This window comes from Rhagoletis pomonella, unplaced genomic scaffold (assembly GCF_013731165.1).
Source record: "Rhagoletis pomonella isolate Grant_MI unplaced genomic scaffold, Rhpom_1.0 Rhpom_scaffold_00008, whole genome shotgun sequence".
Classification (NCBI taxonomy): domain Eukaryota; kingdom Metazoa; phylum Arthropoda; class Insecta; order Diptera; family Tephritidae; genus Rhagoletis; species Rhagoletis pomonella.
This window is the reverse complement of record NW_023458562.1, coordinates 33,501,165-33,520,850: the sequence shown is the minus strand read 5'-3', so window position 1 is coordinate 33,520,850 and position 19,686 is coordinate 33,501,165.

Here is a 19,686-nt window from a genome sequence, read left to right as displayed (position 1 = left end):
CATTCTATATGTTTAATGATTGTCTTTTATTTCCAGTCGTTAATAACGCTGGAATGTGCCTAATAGTATATAGTATGCATGTATGTACATTTGTATGCATTGGTGTTAGTTGCAATTCGTTTTGCTTATTGCCTTTGCCAAAAAGATCATTTAACTCGCTGCTCGTGCTGAGTAATCGATCGTCGGCTGAATGGTCGGTTGCCTTTAAAATTTTGCTTCACCGATTCAATGATTCTTAAGTTATGTATGTATGTGTAAAATGGGTCTAACTTACAGTGTCTGGATAATGAGAAAACGCCACAGTCTCAGGAGAGTTACGTCGGCTTGGGATGCGTCTGATAATTTTCTCGAAAAAAAATATCAAAAGAAACTTTAAAAATTGTATGCATGGGATCAGTTATAAACACCTTTTTGAAGATTTTTTCTGAAGACTTTGTTTTCTAAAATGAGTAGCTCACATCAAAGCAGCAAGGCAAATGGACTTCTCATATACAGGCATCCCAGCCAGGTCTTTGTGCCACGTGTAAGGAGCAGTCAGGTTTGATAGGATGGCAGCCCCGTAGGGGACCACTTAGGAATATTTTATATGCGCAACCGCGTTAAATAATAGTATGTATATTTTCTTCTGGAATGATATCTGGAGGAAATCTATCTCAAGATAAAAATCGTAGGGTGTTAAAAAAAAAATCCGCAGCCGGCGGTTGTCCACAACAAAGACTCCCTTGGGGGTGTTGATGAAATGAAATATCGGCCGATATGTTTGAAATTTAGTCTTCCGAAAGCAGATGGCAACTGAGAAAGAAATGCTGAAATTATTCCTTAGAGTCATGCTCCAAATAAGTTCCGCAATGGCGTCCGAGACAATATTTAGTCCTTATAAATAGTGCTCGGCGTGGACACCTGTCAGAACCGAGATTAAGCGTTTAGCCATCTGCAAAGTTCGCTTGACCACTCGGAAACCTTTCAAGCGCTCGCTGAACCGACTATAAGACCATGCATTTAGAAGCAGTCCACTCTGGAGAGCTGCCCTCAAGAGTGCCTAGCAAATTCATCAGCCATGCAGTTTTCTGTAATTTCGCTATGTCCAGGGACCCAAAAGTAGTCGGAAGAGTAAAAGGTCAGGCATTTTTTATCCAGTTTCGATCATACCATGAACTATCCTTGATTGCCGCTGGTTATTAGATTAGATATTTAACCTTCTAATTGCTACAGAAAGCCGGTCTGATAAACTCTTTACGATTTTTTTTATTCTGGCGAATTGGCTTCGACTGATTTGCCTTGTTCAAAGGAAATCGGTCCTGTTTGGCTGCCTCAAAGCCCTTGGCTTTTTCTTTAAATTTTATCTTGCCCGTTAGGGTAAGTCTCCTCGTATCACAATATTGGCTGTCTGCGATGGTAATTTGCGATATTGTTAACATCCACTACGTCAAGAAAGGATGCGTCAGTTGTAAATTCTCAGGATTTTTTAGGGCCTGAAGTAGAAGAGGAGGCACCCGTTTATGGACCTGTCAAACTCAACGAAAAGCCCAACAAGCAAAGTTACAACAATGTGTGCACGATTTTATGGAGCTAGCTTTGATGTTAAATATCCGCAAATAATTACCAAACCACACGATCGGAACATTCACCTATCACGCATTTGGAATGGAATTTTCAATGATTCTTGGCTCGACCAAGAGGTCTACACTCCTCATGAATTATACACAGCTCAATCACGTACAATGCGTGCGGTTTTCGTCAGCCTCTAGCCATTGCACCGCCAGGGAGTGAACTTCGCATCAATAGGTTTCAAAATATTCTTCGAGGTACGATCCTGTGGAGTCGAACTATCTGATCTAGCTCTTGTCTTAGCCGATCGCTACTTCTGAGGAGATTCTATTAGCTAGCATTCTAGCCTCCTTTGCCACCAGCGACATTTCGACCTGCAATACTTAGTCGGTCACGATCACGAGCTTGACGCGGTATAGAGCTCGTGATCGTGACCCAATAATGTAAGCTAGGTCTTAAAGTCAACCTAAGAAAAACTAGATACTAAGCTAAGTCCGAAAACAAATGTAGAGGAGAGTATAAAGCAAGTGGGTGCTGCCATTTACTTATGCTAGGGATTTTCGGGAAAACTTCGTAACCCCAAAGTTTTACTCTCGTTGTACACGGTGCGTCCGATCATATGTTACGGTTCCATGGTTTAGTGTACGGCGTTACGGATTCAGTTTATTTAATTAAGTAATATCAGACAGAAGCCGGCCGCATGTGTCAGGACTATAAAAGAGAACAGAACTTGCGTTTGGAATAAGAGGAATAGTTGTTTCGAAATATATAGATTCAAATTGAGGAACTCAGATGACCAAGAAATATTCCTCAAAAATGGAGCTGCTGATGAGTTGGTCTGAGAGATTATCCATTGACTTCAATTGAGGAGTAAATCTTACCCGCTATTCGCAAATATATCTGACCTGGTCTACGAAAAGGGAGCTTACGTGCGAAAACTAGTTTTCTGTGAAAAAGCTGTTAAAAGTAAGCAACTCGTTTCGTTTACTCGTTTTTACTCTTCTTTCTCTACATTTTTAGTACACTTCTAAGCAAGTTAGGATTTTCTGCTTTTCACCACGTGAAAAAGCATCTCATCTTCCATCCGAATCAACCAAAAAGTGAAAATTGATTTTTTGACACCTAAGCCCCCTTTCCGTAGACCAGGTCACATATAAATTGAACATCTGTGCCCAAATTCATTAAAAATGGATACAGAAACCTCCTTCTCCATACATACTCCTACACACATACAGTTCGCGCCATAAAAGTATGAAGTGCCGCTTAAAAAGTCAACACCCGCCGAGTTTCAAATTTACAATCAACGCTGCGGCGGCAGTAAAAATGACGACAAACAAGATTGCTTAATCGACAGCAAAGCGGTACAGCGGAACGTGTCATAAAAAATGCAGCAAACACTAACTTGACAATTCCGCAAAAAAAAACCGAATCCCAAGAAAATACCAAGCCAGCTGAGTTAAACGAAAGCTAAACAAAGCCCCTAATTTAGAGAGCATAAAATAAAATATTGAGTACAGATCGTAAGCCGGCTATAAAAATTTAAGATCATTCGATGATCAAAAAGGATCACAGAATTGGTGATAATGGCGAATGATTGAGTAACAGCACGAGATCGCGTGAAGATATCTCGGAGCATTTTGTTTATTATTTATGAGCATCGCCTTTGCTTTTTGCTTAAATGAGGTGCTAACTTTTACATAAAGCAGCATCATTTATGTAGGCATTACACTTAAAACACACTTTAGAAAAGTATTATGTGTCTACATAAAAACCGACACAAAATGATTTACAGGTGTCATAAATTCTTTCAACACCATCAGCACCACCTACACTACACTGCATTGCTTGTAACCAGACAAAGATCGTAAGCGCAGAAGGAGCAGCACCACTTTTGTGAGGACATATGTACATATGTAGCTAGTTACTTGAAACCAGGAATGTAAATACTCCTACTTTGCAAGTAAAGCGTCAAAGTTGTTAAAATTTGTTGTTTGTAAGTTTTTCACCCCAAGTGGGAAAAATTCAAATGCGAGCAGACGGCAGCAAGCGGCTACTCACAGTTGAATGGCTGGACATTACGCATAGCCATAAAAATTTAGCGACATTAACACTTTCATAAGAACTAGCGCTGGGATACTTACATATGTACATACTTTTGTGCTGAATGATACATATATTTGTGCGCATGCGCGTATGTGCAAGTGTGCCACTGATTTTCGACAGAAGTCACAGTTCACGTCATAGTTTTTCACACTTAAGTGTGAGCTCGCCTTCCGAAAAATTTCAGTGGCAATAATAAAACTCATTACAGCGCACACCCTGTTGGAAAAATGTTAGGTGCTATGCTGTTGTATTAGAAATAGTGAAGAGCCTAGTAGCAATGCGACAATATTCCTCGAAAGGTAGTTGAATGCGACTGATACTCTCCACCAAGGCTAAAAAACTCAATGTAATACTTGACAGGAAGACGGACTGAAGTCGGAAACCTACGAACCGTTACTGAATAGCCATAACCGCCCTATACGCCTGCAAGCCAGCACTGTGGGAAGATGAGGTTTGAAGCCACGCGAAGTAGGACTGGATGTGCAAAGTGGTTGACCGACTCATACCATTTTCTATGGTGGCCGGCTTAAAAAAGTCCATATATAGGAGCCCACAAGATATCAGTGGGGGGCCTTACCTTTCCCCCAGGCATGGCCGTGGTCCTGGTCACGTGTAAGAAATCAGTCGAAACGCAGTTAATACTTGAAGGGCCTTAGATTAGGCCAATTAAACGGATTAGACCAGTCCACTAGTCTGCTTTGAAAACTGGTATTCTGTTACAAAACAAGTGAGAAGCAAATAGGAAAGTCTCAATCCAGAGCATAAACCCCTCTTATGGTTCAAAGTTTGATGGATCTACTCGAAAAAACTCTCACTGCGTATCAGTATAGGGCGTTCTGAACACTGCAACGTCTTTAAAGCTAAATTAACAGCTATAAAAGAAGCCTATCTCTGGCTTAGTAAAGTCTCAAATTCTTTAGAGTATACTTATTGATGCGGACTGTAGTCTAAGAGCACTTTCTTCAATGTCCATTCGCATATCGGAAGACTCTTAACAAGTTTGCGACAAAACGCACCATCAACGTGGCATTGATTCCAGGCCACAATGAAATATCTGGAAAAAACCTTGTAAGGATGAGAACCTACCTACGCTTTGTTAATTCTGCTCGTAATGCAGGCGTCCACCCATCTTCATCAGATCAGCAGACTGTTGGACTCAATGTGAACGTATGATATCTTAGACGTTAAGAGAATCCGAAACCGAAGAAACGAATTAAGGGCTCTCTCAAGTCGCAACCACCGTAACCTAACCCTAACCTACGAAAACTTTGAATAGGTTTAGTCAGGCTAAAGCGAATCTCGCGATGAATCCCTGCCTGAAATTTTATGCTGAAGCGATCGACTAAAAATCCTCGCAATCGATCTTTTGAACCCCACACCCTGAAATACTAAACCTGGTTGTTGTTGTAGCAGTAGTGCTCAACCCCCGGGATTTAGTCATGGATCGTCTTCATTCTCTGAATCTACAAGCCTGAGGGATGGTCCATTGTGCTTCTGGTGTCAGGGTTTTCAGGTTAGAGGTGCATGCGAAGAAGTGTTGGTTGTTGTGTGGACCTTGCCCGCATGCTGGGCAGGTTTCTACCACTTCTGGGTCCAGCTGGGAGAGATAGCTGTATAATCTGTGGCATCATCCAGAAAGGAGTTGTGCTAGGGTGCACCTGGTCTCTTTCGACAATTCCGTTTCGTCGATGTTAACGGGCGGCGGTCGACCACCTAGGAAGATGTTGCCGTTACGTTTGTTGTGACTCGTCCCGACTGCATCTGTGTAGGTGGTTAAGCGCTGCTCTGTATTTCTCTGCATCGAGTGGGGGGTATATCCACGGTTCAACGTCGTGTTTCCAGTCACGCAGGTGCCGTCTGACAAATTAGGAGCGGATCGTTTCGAAGCAGGACGTTGTTGGGGTGATTTCCACGGTGGCGTCCTACGAGAAACTGCTTCGATAGAAAGGTGTTATGCTCTTTCACCGCCAGCATCTGTCTTTCTTGCTCGAGTGACGTGTTTGCAAGTTTCTCCGCCGCATATCGCTGGTGTTGTCGACCACGCTGGTGCTGCGCAGTTTTTTACCGACCGGCCGATTGTTTTGTAGGTGGTGAGCAGGGTATCTTTGTCGGCCCTTGAGAACTTTGTTCGGCTGAGGCGTGCGCTGAGAAGGAGAGAAGGCTGTCGAACGTGACTCCCAAGATTTTGTGATGGTTGACCGTCGGTATTCTGTTGCCACCGACGTGGACTTCCAATTTTAGCTTGACCTACTTAGTCCTGATGTTGAACTGCTTAGCATACATATATTGGAATATAATCAATTGTGAACTAGTGATTCTTCATCTTATGTATTATCCAGCTGTCTGTTATCACACATACAGATGTATATATGTAGGTACTTATGGGTATATGCCAGTTTCATTGTCAAGTTTCACTAAAATATTCACAAGTTTCATTTTTTGTTTGTAATTTTACGGCTACTGAATGGTTAATAAAAGAGCAGCTAATGTCCTTCTGCACACACACACACACCCACAACAAAGCGCTAGGTGTAGGAGCACAAACAATAGCTGCTCGTTTACTAGCAACACATCCTGGCTGGCTGGCTGGCCGGCTGACTAGCAGCAGCATCAGTAGCTCGACACTGCGGGTGTCTTTGCGCGGGTGTCGTCTTCTCCGTTTCTGCTTCTAGTTCTCGGTAGCAGCGTGCACATTCCAACAGTTATGTTATTCTTTCATTTATTGTTACTTACAAGTTTGTTTAGTACATTCCATGAACCTTGTAGTCGGTCCTTAAGGAATTTAGTATCTTCACTTGTAACAAACAACAATAATAGCAACAGGTATGCATGTAGCTGCTGCTTGCTACTCGTCAAATTTACCATGAAGGAGTGAAAATTTGTTTAACAATTGCAATGCAGCTACGTTCAGTCACTTATTACTCTATCGTCACTTGCATAGCGCACAGCATTGTCAACTCGAATGACTGCCAGCCAGCCAACCCACCCAGCTATTGTTGCTCATTTGAGCAGTTGTTGCAGTTACTGACGTTTGCTAGTGGCACTGGTCCAGGGAGAGCCATCCGTCTTATGATGGATCTATGTTGAATAGTTGTCGACTACTTGTGCAAGCACACACACATCAAAACATATAGGCGCTCATAAGTGCATATTTGTATTATTCAATATTTGTTTGCTTGATTTGCTTTGCAAATTTTCAATGAAAATTGTAAAAAAAAATATTTTCAGATTTTTTCACCTTGGCTACTGTTTGCAACGGATGCAATGTATTTACTTACTTATTATCTTTTTTTTTCAAGTTTAATGCCAATAATTTTTGCATGAATGCATAGTTTGATTGATTACCGCTCCATTGTATCCTTGAAATATCTAATCGTATTTACTTGTATGTTTAACAGAATTTTGTAATTTCTGTGAATTGCTTATTCTTTTGCATAATTATGTAGAAAAATGCGCACCTTTGCAGTGTACATACATAGCTGTAGCTTGAGTTAAGGGTTAACGGCAATTTGCCACGATTGGTTTCTAGAAATTACTTAAGAAGAATAACCCTTCATAAATGATATGACCGTTATGTACTATGTATATATGTATGTATGTGTTTGTAGAAATTTTTGTATACTTAAGAAAATTGTTTATTATCTAAGTAACTTAATTAGAGTTGCCAAGATGCACCAAACTAGCAGACACGTCAGCGCTCTGTAGAAAGCGTAGTTAGTGTGGACGTAAGACAGCAGTGACATACCGAAGTTCCTCTTAAAAGCTTTAATCCTTTGGGATTCTTCTTCTTGCTTGTCACTGTAACCGCTTTAGCGATTTTGGCGGAGGCCAACAAAGCCTGCCAGACATTGCTCTTCTGTGCGAATTGATGGAATTTGAAATTCTAAATTTTTCTCCACCAGCAGTTGGATCTAAAGATATATAGTATATAGCCTCCAGGGAAACATAACATATATAAACCCTTTAGGCTCTGGCGTGCGTTGCATATTTTTGGCTTTTAAAAGTAGCGATTTCTAGAATCCCACTTTTGGTCTATCAGTGACAGAGGGGCTTTCTTCTTCCTCTGTTACCACCAGCAGGTTACATGTTGATACCAGGGCTATATCGGAGTAATCATTTCGTAAGCCACATTGATAAAGCCCTATCAGTTCAATGACATTCGTCTTTAGCATTCCACAAAATACTCTCGATAGGACCTTTTATTCGACGCTTAAAAGACTGATCCCGCAGTAGTTGGCGCATATGTATGGCAAGGTCATATTTATTGAGGAATGAATGGAACACACTTAAATTCCAGCCATCAGGCATGCGTTCAATAGTCCATGCTCTGCAAAAGAATTATTGGCTGCACCTAATCACCACCGGATGGGAATATCTAGGCTAGCAGGCCCTTAACTCCCGCTACTATTTTCTTTTCGTGCGCGAAAGTGTTATTCCAGAAGTGTTCATCGTCGCTAGCATGATACTCAAGAAGTTAAGAAGTCAGTTTTAGTAAATACCGCCCTATTGCGTATCATTCCGATCATAAGCGGTCCGATCTTAAGGGCGTAGCTCTGATACAAACGTTAACTCCTTACGACTCGCAACCCTTTTCCGAAAGCTTTTCCGAAGTTGGCTTGTCTTCTACCAATCCCTTCTCAGAAGAAATGCTTAACGGCGGTTCTGCAGGGTATGGGATTTGAACAGACTTAGCGGTACTGCAAGGGTCCATTTAAAGCATCTTTACCTTTCCGGTGTTATAACTAAGCAAGGCCCTAAAACTTCAAATACTGAACTTCAGTTTTACAAAAAGACTTCAAAATTTACTTGTATCCTCGCGAATGTTACTCTCAGCGCACAGACTGATGGCATATACCTCCGCTTGAGAGATGCTTGGGAAGGTTCCCAGGGGTACCGAGAGTTTCAGTCTGGGCCCGTAAATGCCCTTATTAGAGAGTATCTGTAGCCGTTCGTCCCCCTTGCGGGAATACTTTTGTCGGTTATATTTGAACAACGCTATCACCGACTTCGGTTTCGGCAATCCTGGTCTGAAGCAGCCTCGCTATCCATTCGGGGATGGTTGGCTGAACATTGTGTTTCTCATGTGCGCTGTCGATTCCGGATTGAGAAGCGTGGTCTTAACCCCCCTCGATTTCTAAGAGTGCACAGCGAACTATCTTGGCACACTCAAAGGTCCCTTGTATTTCTGTAGTCAGGGCATTCAGCGTGATGTCCGTGGATTTGTGCACTCTGTACGCGTGTTCGTTGAAATGAAGGGGAGCCTGCAAATACAACAAGTTAAGAAAGCTTTTTCCAGAAAATATTTTTGAAGAGGGTTGCCTTCTGTTTTAGAAGTCAAATTTAACTTAGAAAATAAATTGTATGTCGCTGTTCTAGCACATTGACCTTGTTGTCTTCTTGGAGTTTTAGACACGACCGGTCCCCTAGTTGAAATACTCGCCGAAACATGGGCGTAGCCAGGTAGGGGCAGGGGGGCGCTCGAGCCGCCCCCCTAACTTTCAATTTTTCCTTATATATATATAAAATAGTACCCTGAAATGTCAGCTTAATAAGGTCGAGCGCCCCTCCCCCCCCCCCACCCTAAATTTCATTCTGGCTACGCCGATGCGCCGAAAGGCTTAGTCAAAATTTTCCGACTGCTTCAAAGCCCTAAAAGAATGCTTCGAATTTCGTTAATAGACTTTTTACCTTTCTAAAATTCCCAAGCAATCACAATGCATTACTATTTAGGCTTTCATTTATTTCAGTTGCGTGCATTTTTTCCCTTTAAAATTTGAGCAGCTAATTGGAGTGACCAATGCTTTTGTACGCCTCAATCAACTAAAACCTAATCAGCTGACAATCAACCCAATATTTTCGCATTTAATGAAGCAAAACCAAATTGAGTAAACTATATCCACCTACTTTTCACACCAAAGCCATAACTAATAACAAAATTCAGCAAATAATTTTGAGGAAGAACTAACACAAAACATAAAACAAACGCAATCAAAGACAACAACAAAGCTATCAACCGAGACCGTAAAGTGTTAAAGGCAAAGCGAATTTAATTAAAATCTCTAAGAAATATAAAATTGCGGAAGACGAGCGAAAATGTGCGGCAAAGCAACCTCGAATAGAGGGTATCAAATCAACGCTGAAAGAGGAAAGGCGAAGGAAGCTGATCGCGCTGAATGCTGGGGCTGTCAGGTGAAGCGCTGCACGGCAGGACATTGCTTCGCTTCAGCCATACACACACACTTTTACATAAATTTTTTATATTTGAGAATCGAACATAGTTACAGAGGCACTACTTCAGCGTACAGTATGTGGAGCGAGCGAGAACGTGAAGAATCAAACTAAAGTGCGTTACCAATCGATCAACGCGCTCAGTTTGATGTCTTCATCGATTTGCCACACAGGAAACGCACACGTACATACATACATATGTTCCTACATATATACGTAGTACAATCTTCTATCAACGCAGGCAGTTAGGCAAAGCAAACCAGTCGATAGGATGTACATATGTATGAACGCACGGTAGGTAGAACGCACATGAACAGCGTTTGAGCAGCAGGTTACTGCAACAATTGCAAATAAAGGCCACTACTGGGTGGCAAGGACTCGCCGGGAAGTCACCGGCCAATGCAACATCGAGGTGAGCAAAAAAAAAATACTTGTTTGTTATTTTCCAAAAAAAATATTAAAGTAGCAGCTAGCTACTAGCCACTGACACAATTTCGCACAAATGGCAGCTAATCGTAGCGGAACTGTAGGATTCGTTGCAGTCTAATCAGGCGATTCGAAAATCTCCTTAGTCCTGCTGGTTTTGTGTGTTAAGCGTTTCCGCTATGAGTCTCCGTCTATGTGTGTCTGCCTGTGTATGACCATGGCTGCGCTACTTCTGTCCACTGGCTGGTACTGCTGATTTTGTAGTTTTGCTCCGATTCCTCTACTCATTTGTCGTCAACTAACGGCTAACTAAAACATAACAATGTCCATCTATTTATGCCTATTAGTGCCTGTGGGGGTGGCATGTAGGTGGTCTAGCATACGGTTAAATGCCGTTAGTGCAACCTGCCTGCTGGCAGCTAGATCCTTTTCTCTGCTTCTGTTGTTTGCTACTCATTTTGTGGTTCTGGTGTTAATTGTTTGTTGCCGTGACATTGCCCCTTAGCTAAGAAGTGTCCTTCAACTTTTGAGCATGTGGCTAGATATATCAATGTGTGCTGATACATGTACATTAGAGCGGGTCACTTTTTTTTTACTCTTCGCGTATAACATAGGAAGATCCTACGTGTCTAAGCAAATTTCCCAAAAACCCATGGGTCTAAAACAGCCCTGGGCGGCGCCTGCTCGCTGTGCTTTAGAAGGCAGCGAAAGCTTCATTCAACCGCACGACTTGTTCACGCGCACACAGTGAAATTAATTGCACGCACACTACAAAAATTCTCTGTCGAAGCTGCCAACCTCTAGACTGAAATCAATTTGGAGGTTGCAAAATTTTGAATATACGTTTCGAAGAAAATGTGAAAATTTTCACTGTTGCGCCCTCTGGTGGAAGTTTTAAGAAAAAGATAAGTGGAGGAATGGATTCCTCATAACAAAAAAGCTCTTATAGCATATTTTACACAAAATTTAAGCACTAATTTACGACATTAGAACAAAATGCTAAGAAACAAACATATTTTCGCAATTTGGCAAACTCCAAATTGATTTTAGAGCCACGGTTTCTTCGGCAAATTTTCTTAGAATCACACGTAGAATCCTTCTGCGCTGAACGGGCATAGTCGGAAAAATCTCCAATAAAAATTTACCCGCCCTAGTTTACATACTGAAACTCACAAAAGTATTTTGCGTTGACTTCTTTTTTCGATCTTAAAAATTTTTTTCATGATTTTATTTTTTTTTTAATATAAATAGTTAAAGTCTTCTTTATATTTTATGAATTTGGGTGTATATCTATATCTTCTATAGAAGACCAGACTGACGCTACAAGCTGAGATCTATGCTATAGAGAAGGAAGCTAGTTTTATACTAAATATGTACATATAGGACTATTCCAGGAAGAAAAGTCACTATCTTCGTCGATAGTTAAGCGGCGTTGCAAAGGTGTTGAACGGAAATGTTGGATACATATAGTAAAATTTCAGGAGGAATAATTTTGTAGAACATTTTAACCCATTGGCTCTTTCTCAAAAGGAGCGTTTTTACCCCGTTTTTAGAAAGTCTGCATAAAATGGCATTTGGAAGGTCGCTAGAGTGTTAAAATGTTCTAAATAATTATTCGCCGGACAAAGTCTTTATACAAAGAACCTAAAAGTCCACAGAAAAAAATCGTTTCCCTTGAAATATGCAACCCTTCTGAAGAGGTCTTACCGGCATCAACACAGGGCACTGATGACCAACATACCACTTTCTTCGTCAATGTCTGGGTCTGTAGTCGGGAGTCACGCTTTATTACCAATATGGCAGAGATATAGGAGGTGGAACTCGTATACCCCCTTAGTTTAATTTTGGTTAATCAAGCAGATTAATGCTTTAATTTTTCCTTTTTATTTCTTTTTGAAAGGAACTCCGGTTAGAATTATGTGCCTTCTCTTTGATTCACTCGCAGTGGTCCCCCTCACAATGGACAACTTAATTTGCATGCACGACCTCGTTATCTTACATACTCCACAGCTGGGGATTTTAGGGAATCTTATGGGGTATTCACACCTAGTGTAGTATAGTTTTTTGTTGTAAACTGCGTAAAAAATATAACCACATAACCAGATATCCAGACGGCTGTGATACGTATGTCGTAGACTGTGCGTACTTTTGGTGAAATGCGGACACGAAAGATATCAAAATCGAAGGAGAGGGATGACACAAAGCTTACTGGATTTGCTATGCGAATAAATTAGTCGATCCAATTGCTTCGATAGTTGATATTTGATACCGCTTTCACTGCATACATGTACATATGTACATATGTATGTAAAATATACATATAACTGAAAATAAATGGATTTTACGTGAGATTTTTATTTTGCCAATACATTAAGTTCCAAGTAGCGAAAAAAGTGGAGCCGCAATAAATTGAGCAAAAAATCATACATCAATGTATGTCTTAATAGCCTACGTGTCCGTTCGACGACTGTACGAAAAGCCTACACATACATACATACATGCATACATATGTATGTATAAATATTCAAAAGCAATTTTTCCACACAACATCAACGTTCTTTCTTTAGCCGAACGTCAAAAGCGCAAGCAATATTTTACTTTAATCGCACTATTTAAAAATACATTTACAACATTTTATGATTATTGCTATTGAACAAAAAAATTAAAACAAATGCACCAAAGGCAGCCGACAGCCGCCAAATAGATATGCATGTAGGCAGGTTAGGTAAGCGCAGGAGCATATGGTTGTGAGGACGCAGAAGCCGCTAGCCGGGCAGTCAGCCAGCCAGCAAAAATTCGTACGTGCAATTGTATGGCGCAATCGTCGTTGCATAGGCAAGGAAGCGAATGTAGATCATAAATTTGCATCAACATCCCACTGACAGCATTCGATCTTGCGCTTGCGCTGATGAAATGCTAAACAAAACGAAATTGCTCAACAACTGTGGCAGAAATCATCATCACTGATCGATGCCGCCACCACCACCATCACCACCACCATCATCACCACCAACATCACCACTGTTGCGCACCCAAAGAAAAGAAGATCTGTACGATTGCCGATCGTATTTAGCTGATCGCAGCTGATCGTAGTGATCAGACACAACAAAAACGCGTCATTAAGTAAATTATAACGCAACGGCCGAGCGGGTGAGTTTTTGCGGATGGACTTTAGATGCGTTTGTTATAGGGATTGGTATGTTGGTGGCTTTGTGTGGGGAATTGGTGCGAACAAATTGGTCTTGTCGATCATATTGAACTAAGGGAGCTGGGCATTCAAGTCGTTGTCGTCAGCGAGTCTGGCGAGGTGGGTTGGCGTGATGTTTTTTTTTTGTTTTGGTACAAATGTGGAGAGTGTCCAGTGGACAGGCATACAAAACTTTAGGTAGCACACATTCGTATAGAAACTTACGAGACATGCAGTCTGCAGAAGGCAAATATGTTCTATTGAGGTGGTTTCAAAAGTTTTGTATGAGATGAGCAGAAAAGTATAAATATTTTCGAGTAAAAAAAAAATCACAACTTTAAACGTTAAAATTTTATTTAATTTTTACCAAATTAATCGTTATTTTTGAATTTATATTTTTTTCGATCAAATATTGATTTTTAGTTTTTTCGATCATCGCATAAAGGTTTTTTTATTTAATTTTTTGGATCAAAGAGTATTTAAAACAGTCTCCATCATAACGGTTAAAAATTATGACAAAAATAAAAATCTAAAACAGCGATTATTTTTATCGAAAAAAAAATCGCAAAATAACGATCAAATTTCGAAAAAACAAAAATTAAAATTTAGCGTTGGTTCTTAATTAAAAAAAAATAAAAATAACGATTTTGCAATGCTCTAAGCATAAAAATCTTGTTATTTATCGCTATTTCCGGTTCTTAGTTAATATACTTCGATAAGAACATTTATTTGAATTTCGATCATAATATTGAGAACTATTAAGATAGAATTATCGATATTTTTTATGTTATTATCGATAGCCAAAAATATCGGTAAACACTTCGAAAAGTATGGCGAGAAATATATCGCGAAATATCGACAAATATAAAAATTTCAATGGCGCTAGCTTTTAATTTATCGATAAAAATAACAATGAACAAAGCCACCTTCGTAATATATCGATATAAAGAAAAACGACGATAATGCTGGCAATATCGGTGGCGTTATCTTTAAATGTATCTAAAAATATATCGATAAACCTGGGTATTATGTCAAATAAATATACCGATAATAGTTTCGAGAAAATATGTATATCCACTGATGATTAATTGATATCGATATCGATAGACGTTAGAATTTTAAAGTCAGACAATAAATCCCGTTGACCTGCAATGCAAGTTTACGGACAGTGAACGCTTATTCTTCTGCAGGCAGACTGAAGCCGCTGAAGCATTCGATAAATAATTACATAGCAATATTTATAAATACTCCAATAATAACAACGCGATGTTGAAAAGAATATCAATAATCAAAAATTTCGGTTAAACAAACCAATATTGGATAATACCGCTAAATACGATTGAATTTAACTTCGCTATCGATATTGTTTATTATATCGTGCACAACATACGTATACCGATAAAAAAAAAAAAAAATTTGTCGATTATTGTGTCGATAATCGATGTATAATTTTTTATTTAAAAATTTCCGTTATTTCAAAAATATTTATCGTAAAACATATATTTCGAAAAAACTTTATAATGTTGTAAATTATTGTATCGATAATGATATCGATAATTGTGGCAATGAATATACCGATAATTGTACAGGTAATGATGTCTACAATTTTGTCGATAACTAACCGATAGCCGATAAAGTTATCAAAAAAATAAATAGCAATAGCCCTTCAGAAATGTTGAGAAATAACTCACTTTAAAGGAAGCCAGACTCACAGTTTAAAAAACCCAAAGTCTTCATCTTATTCACCTTGTTTTCGAACCACCTCAAAGCATAGCAACGAACGCTTGACCTTCTGCAGCCACACTGATTCGGGTTAAGCAGGAGAATCAGGGCAATCCATTCCACTTGAGTAAGGCAATTGGGCAAATGAGTTTATGTTCCATTCCAGAGCTGAACATCTGTAATGCGCATGCGCGCGCATCTACCGCCACCTTCTACACCAATCGGTGCGTGTGGGAAAAAATTCTTACAGCTAATGCGCGCGAGCGCGCTTGTCATCAATGTCAATGAGTTGCGCTTTGTTGTTCGCATTTTCTTTACAACTGTGGCAAATTGTTCTTTGTTTTTTTGCATGCACCCTCAAAGACCCTTCCCGCAAAATAAGAATCAAAAAGTATAATGCAGAAACAAATAAAATGAGAAGCACAAAAAGAAAGCGACGGCTATGATGAGTTAAGCGAATTTTTGCATACGAAATGGTTTATGGAATTGAATTTTACTGACCGAACTGAAATGAGTTGTGCATAACTACGCGCGGCGGAGATCTGTATGCCGCTGCGCACGCATGTGCAGCAACGCGTTCGACCCTGGTGAGATGTGCGCCAAGGCGAGCGCGGCAGGGCAACGCTTTTCTGCAATAGCAGGCTTTGGTTAAAATTTTGCGTTGAAGGAAGAGAGGAGTGTGGCGGCAGCAGCATTGAGCGCGCGCACATTTACCAAAGCCGCTCGTAAAAATGCCAGTCCAATGTCTTTTGAACGCGTCAAGCGGGCAATTAAAAAGTGAACTTTTATGTTGCAATGACATATAGGCGCTGCACCAACCGACCTCACCACCGGCACCACCACCATCACCTCGATCGCCTGCGCCGTACAGTCTATCGTTGAAGTTTGAAATACCGAAATGTAGCACAGACAACGGCAAGCTGCGCATGCGCAATGCTACAAATGAAATGAAGTGAAATAAAATTAACACCAAACAGTCGGCCTCATAGCCGCTTTGAATATATACATACATACATACATATGTATCTACTTTTTAGCATACAATATCGTTTTTTTTATATTGCTGTATTGTTGCTTTATTTTTTATTTATATATTTTTTTGTTTGAAGCGCTCAAGCGCAAAAGATCAAACGCGCTTTGTCGCTGCCGCCATCATCATCGACCAAAGGAGATACATACATACATATATACATATATACATAAGTGGACGTGCCCAACGAAGCGGTACGTAAGCCGCCACCGCCGCCGCCACCTAACAAACTGAAAGCTCATAGCTGCAAAGCAACAACAAATCTATCTCCACCTCCACGGCCGCTGTGCTGCTTTTTGCCAACGAGTTGCATACGTACATGCCTATGCAGTTATTTACACAGAGTGGGTTGCGAACTATCTTTTGCCATTTTTATCGATCGCGCGCTGGTTTGCCGCCAGTCCAAAAAGTTCTTCAAAAATGTAGATGTTTCTAAACAGTTGCGCTGTTTTTAGGTCCAACACTGGCGTAGACAAAGAAATTTCTTTGCGGAAAAATTCTTACTATCACCATTACCAATAGACCTAGGCAAGATATTTAGCGTTGGCGTAGAACCAAGGAAGATTTTAAGAACTTTTGTAGATAAAGTATCGTTCTGCGTGACCGTTATTACAGCAGTAAGGCTGAAAAAATGCGACCCATGGATCATGCGAACATTCGCCCATCAGTAACGAATGTTCTGTGCCGGCGGTGGGCTCTTTCAAGATTTCTATACTTAATATATACATACAAAGCTTAAAAGAGCTTTTCCCGCATGCAGGCCGGTGTCCACCACCGTTCTATACTATCACTCAAAGTTTTGATACAAACACGACAGCACTAGTTCAGCAGACCTTACTATTTGCCATGAATCCTTATACAGATGGCTCCAAACTTTAATGAGGAGTTGAAGTTGCAGTTTCCTCTCCTATCACCTTAGTCTCGCGAAAGCTGCAAAGTCTGGTAGAAAGATTTGAGGGGATACCAGGTAACGGAAATTCCCGTCAGAACTTCCCATCAAATACATACAATGTACTAGTTTTCAGCCAAAGATCGCTTAACTGATATAAGGTGCATCTCTCTAAGATTGAATCGCCTGTGGTCAATGGCGTTACCACCCACCAAGTTTTCCTCTTTGTGAAGCGAATGGCAAAGCTTCAATGGAATTTTCACAAACGGCCAAGAGTATGGGTTTTTTGTTTGTCTCCTCGACCGTGATGAGCTGCCAGTTTGCTATGCACCGAATTTTTATTTATTTTAGAGCTTCACGCATCGAAACAGCTTCTTGCTCGATTCCACGAAGGGTGTCTAACCACAAAAGCGCAAGAGGTCTCTAATGGACGTCCTTAGCTGGAATCAGCTATAGTTTGAGGCAGGCAAAGGCGTCGCTGGGTTTTGTCACGCATCCAGTAGAAAGTCCAAGCGAGGCTTGGTCTGCGATTATGAATATCCTTAATCCTCGAAAGGATCCGGAAGATGTCTAAAATGGCGCTGCATTGTGGTTGGATCTTCAAAGTGTCCTTTTTAGGCGTACCTGTTACTATAATGCTGGCGCCCTCGTTGGCGAAGGGATTCGTCTTATCTCTGCCGCTTACTTCTCTCTCAAGAAATTTGCGTATACTTTGAAGAACTGTCTCTAGTATTTTAACCTTTGAGGCAATTCTTCCGCTTGTAGTCTCACTGTTGGATACTTCGCTCAACTGACAACACCTTAGACTAGTCACTGGTAACTGCTATTTCTTATTTGATTAAGAGATTGCTGCTTGTTTCTTTATGGAACCCACAGGATTGGCCGCATTCTTCCCTACACTGGTCGCCGTTGTACTGTGGGTGATAGTGGATAGATGGAAATTAAGTTGAGTTTAGGATACTGCGGTTTTGTATCCTTGATTGAAGTGCCTCTACTGTAATCTTTCTGATACTGCTGGCAACACCTTTAATCGTCCCATTAATGGAAGCGGGCAGAGAGCCTTCATCTGACTCCGCTACGACGGCGATCAGATGCAAAGGTCGTTTACTCTTTATTCGTTGCAGTTTGTGGTTCTGTGGTTCTCACTTGTCCGCAGAACCAACATGCATAGAGAATACACCAATTACTACCTCGCACCTTGCTGAGGCATCGATGTGGACCATTCCCGATCAGTAACTCAATAAATACCGGCAAATACGGCAAGGCTACCTGAACACCTTGACCTTGTGCTGGTGCGGCTAACTCCACATGCTCCATCAACAGCGATGGTGGCTTGCATGCTTGTATGGTTTACTAGCTCCTCTTGCGGTTGCGAGGCAAGTGATCTAAAAAGCCAAATGTGATGGAGATCCTCTCAATACTCACAGCCACCAACCCAACCATCGAGCTTCGAGCTATTCTCTGTAGATAGATAGATAATTGAAAAGGAAGTTCGTCTGTTGTTCCCTCATCACAACACTTATTCTATTCCTATAGATTCCGGAGAGTCCAGGAGATCTTTTATAGGTAAGTAGTGTATGTGCCCTCTGGCCATATTGAGTCTGTTTTTCATTCGTCGCCTCCCTACGGCATCAAATTCAATCACAGAAACGACAGTGAACATTTGATCAGATTACCAACTTCTGTAGATGTCCTCTTAGCCTGCATTGCCCAGGCATCTCTGTAAGGGTTCTAAGTTTTGGTTTCGGGAGGTTAATTAGAAGTTTTTATCTTTTTAGATTGTAACCATCTCAGTATATGTAAATGGATAGCTTCTTAAAGCTTATCGAGGGTAAGGAGGTCGTCAGTGCTTTAGTTATGGTTGCGGGTGATTAGCGTCGTGTACGTATTCTGTATAGCGTACCCATATCCTATATTACACGTTTGTAATAGGGGAATGATGTCCTTATTGTTTACAAAAAACCGATTGGCCCAAAAACCAATAAAAACCTAAGATAAACCTATAAGAAAAACAAATAAGATTTTTGAAAGAAAATCGGAAACAAAGTGAAATAAAAACCAAACCAAGGAATACCAAATTGAAAAACAAAAAAATTGAATCAACTCCCAGATAACTCAGAATTACTCATCGACACTAGACAGCTCCAATGAGTCTCTGCGCACACAATTTAATTGCAAATAAATTGAGTTTTTGGTACTTCATTAAGGCGAGACGAGACAAGACCAATAAGAGCCCCTCTAAAACAAAAACATTAACACTTACGTAGGGCTGCAGGCTTTTTAAGCTGTACTTAAGCAGGAGAGGTGTAGGGGAAGTATCAGCAATAAGGATTACATACATACATATAAGCGGCCACGAAAAATTTTGCATCCCAAAGCTACCCTTGATGCTTGTAACCCGCTGGTAACCCCACAACCCTGCGCGTACATGTACGCGGCAAATGCTCCACTGACTAAGCCACAAAGAGCAACATTTACAAGCGTTGCACTGTGTAGCGGGTAGAAGAGTAGCAGTCTTAAGATACAGATTATAGCGCTATGTAGTTGCTGGTA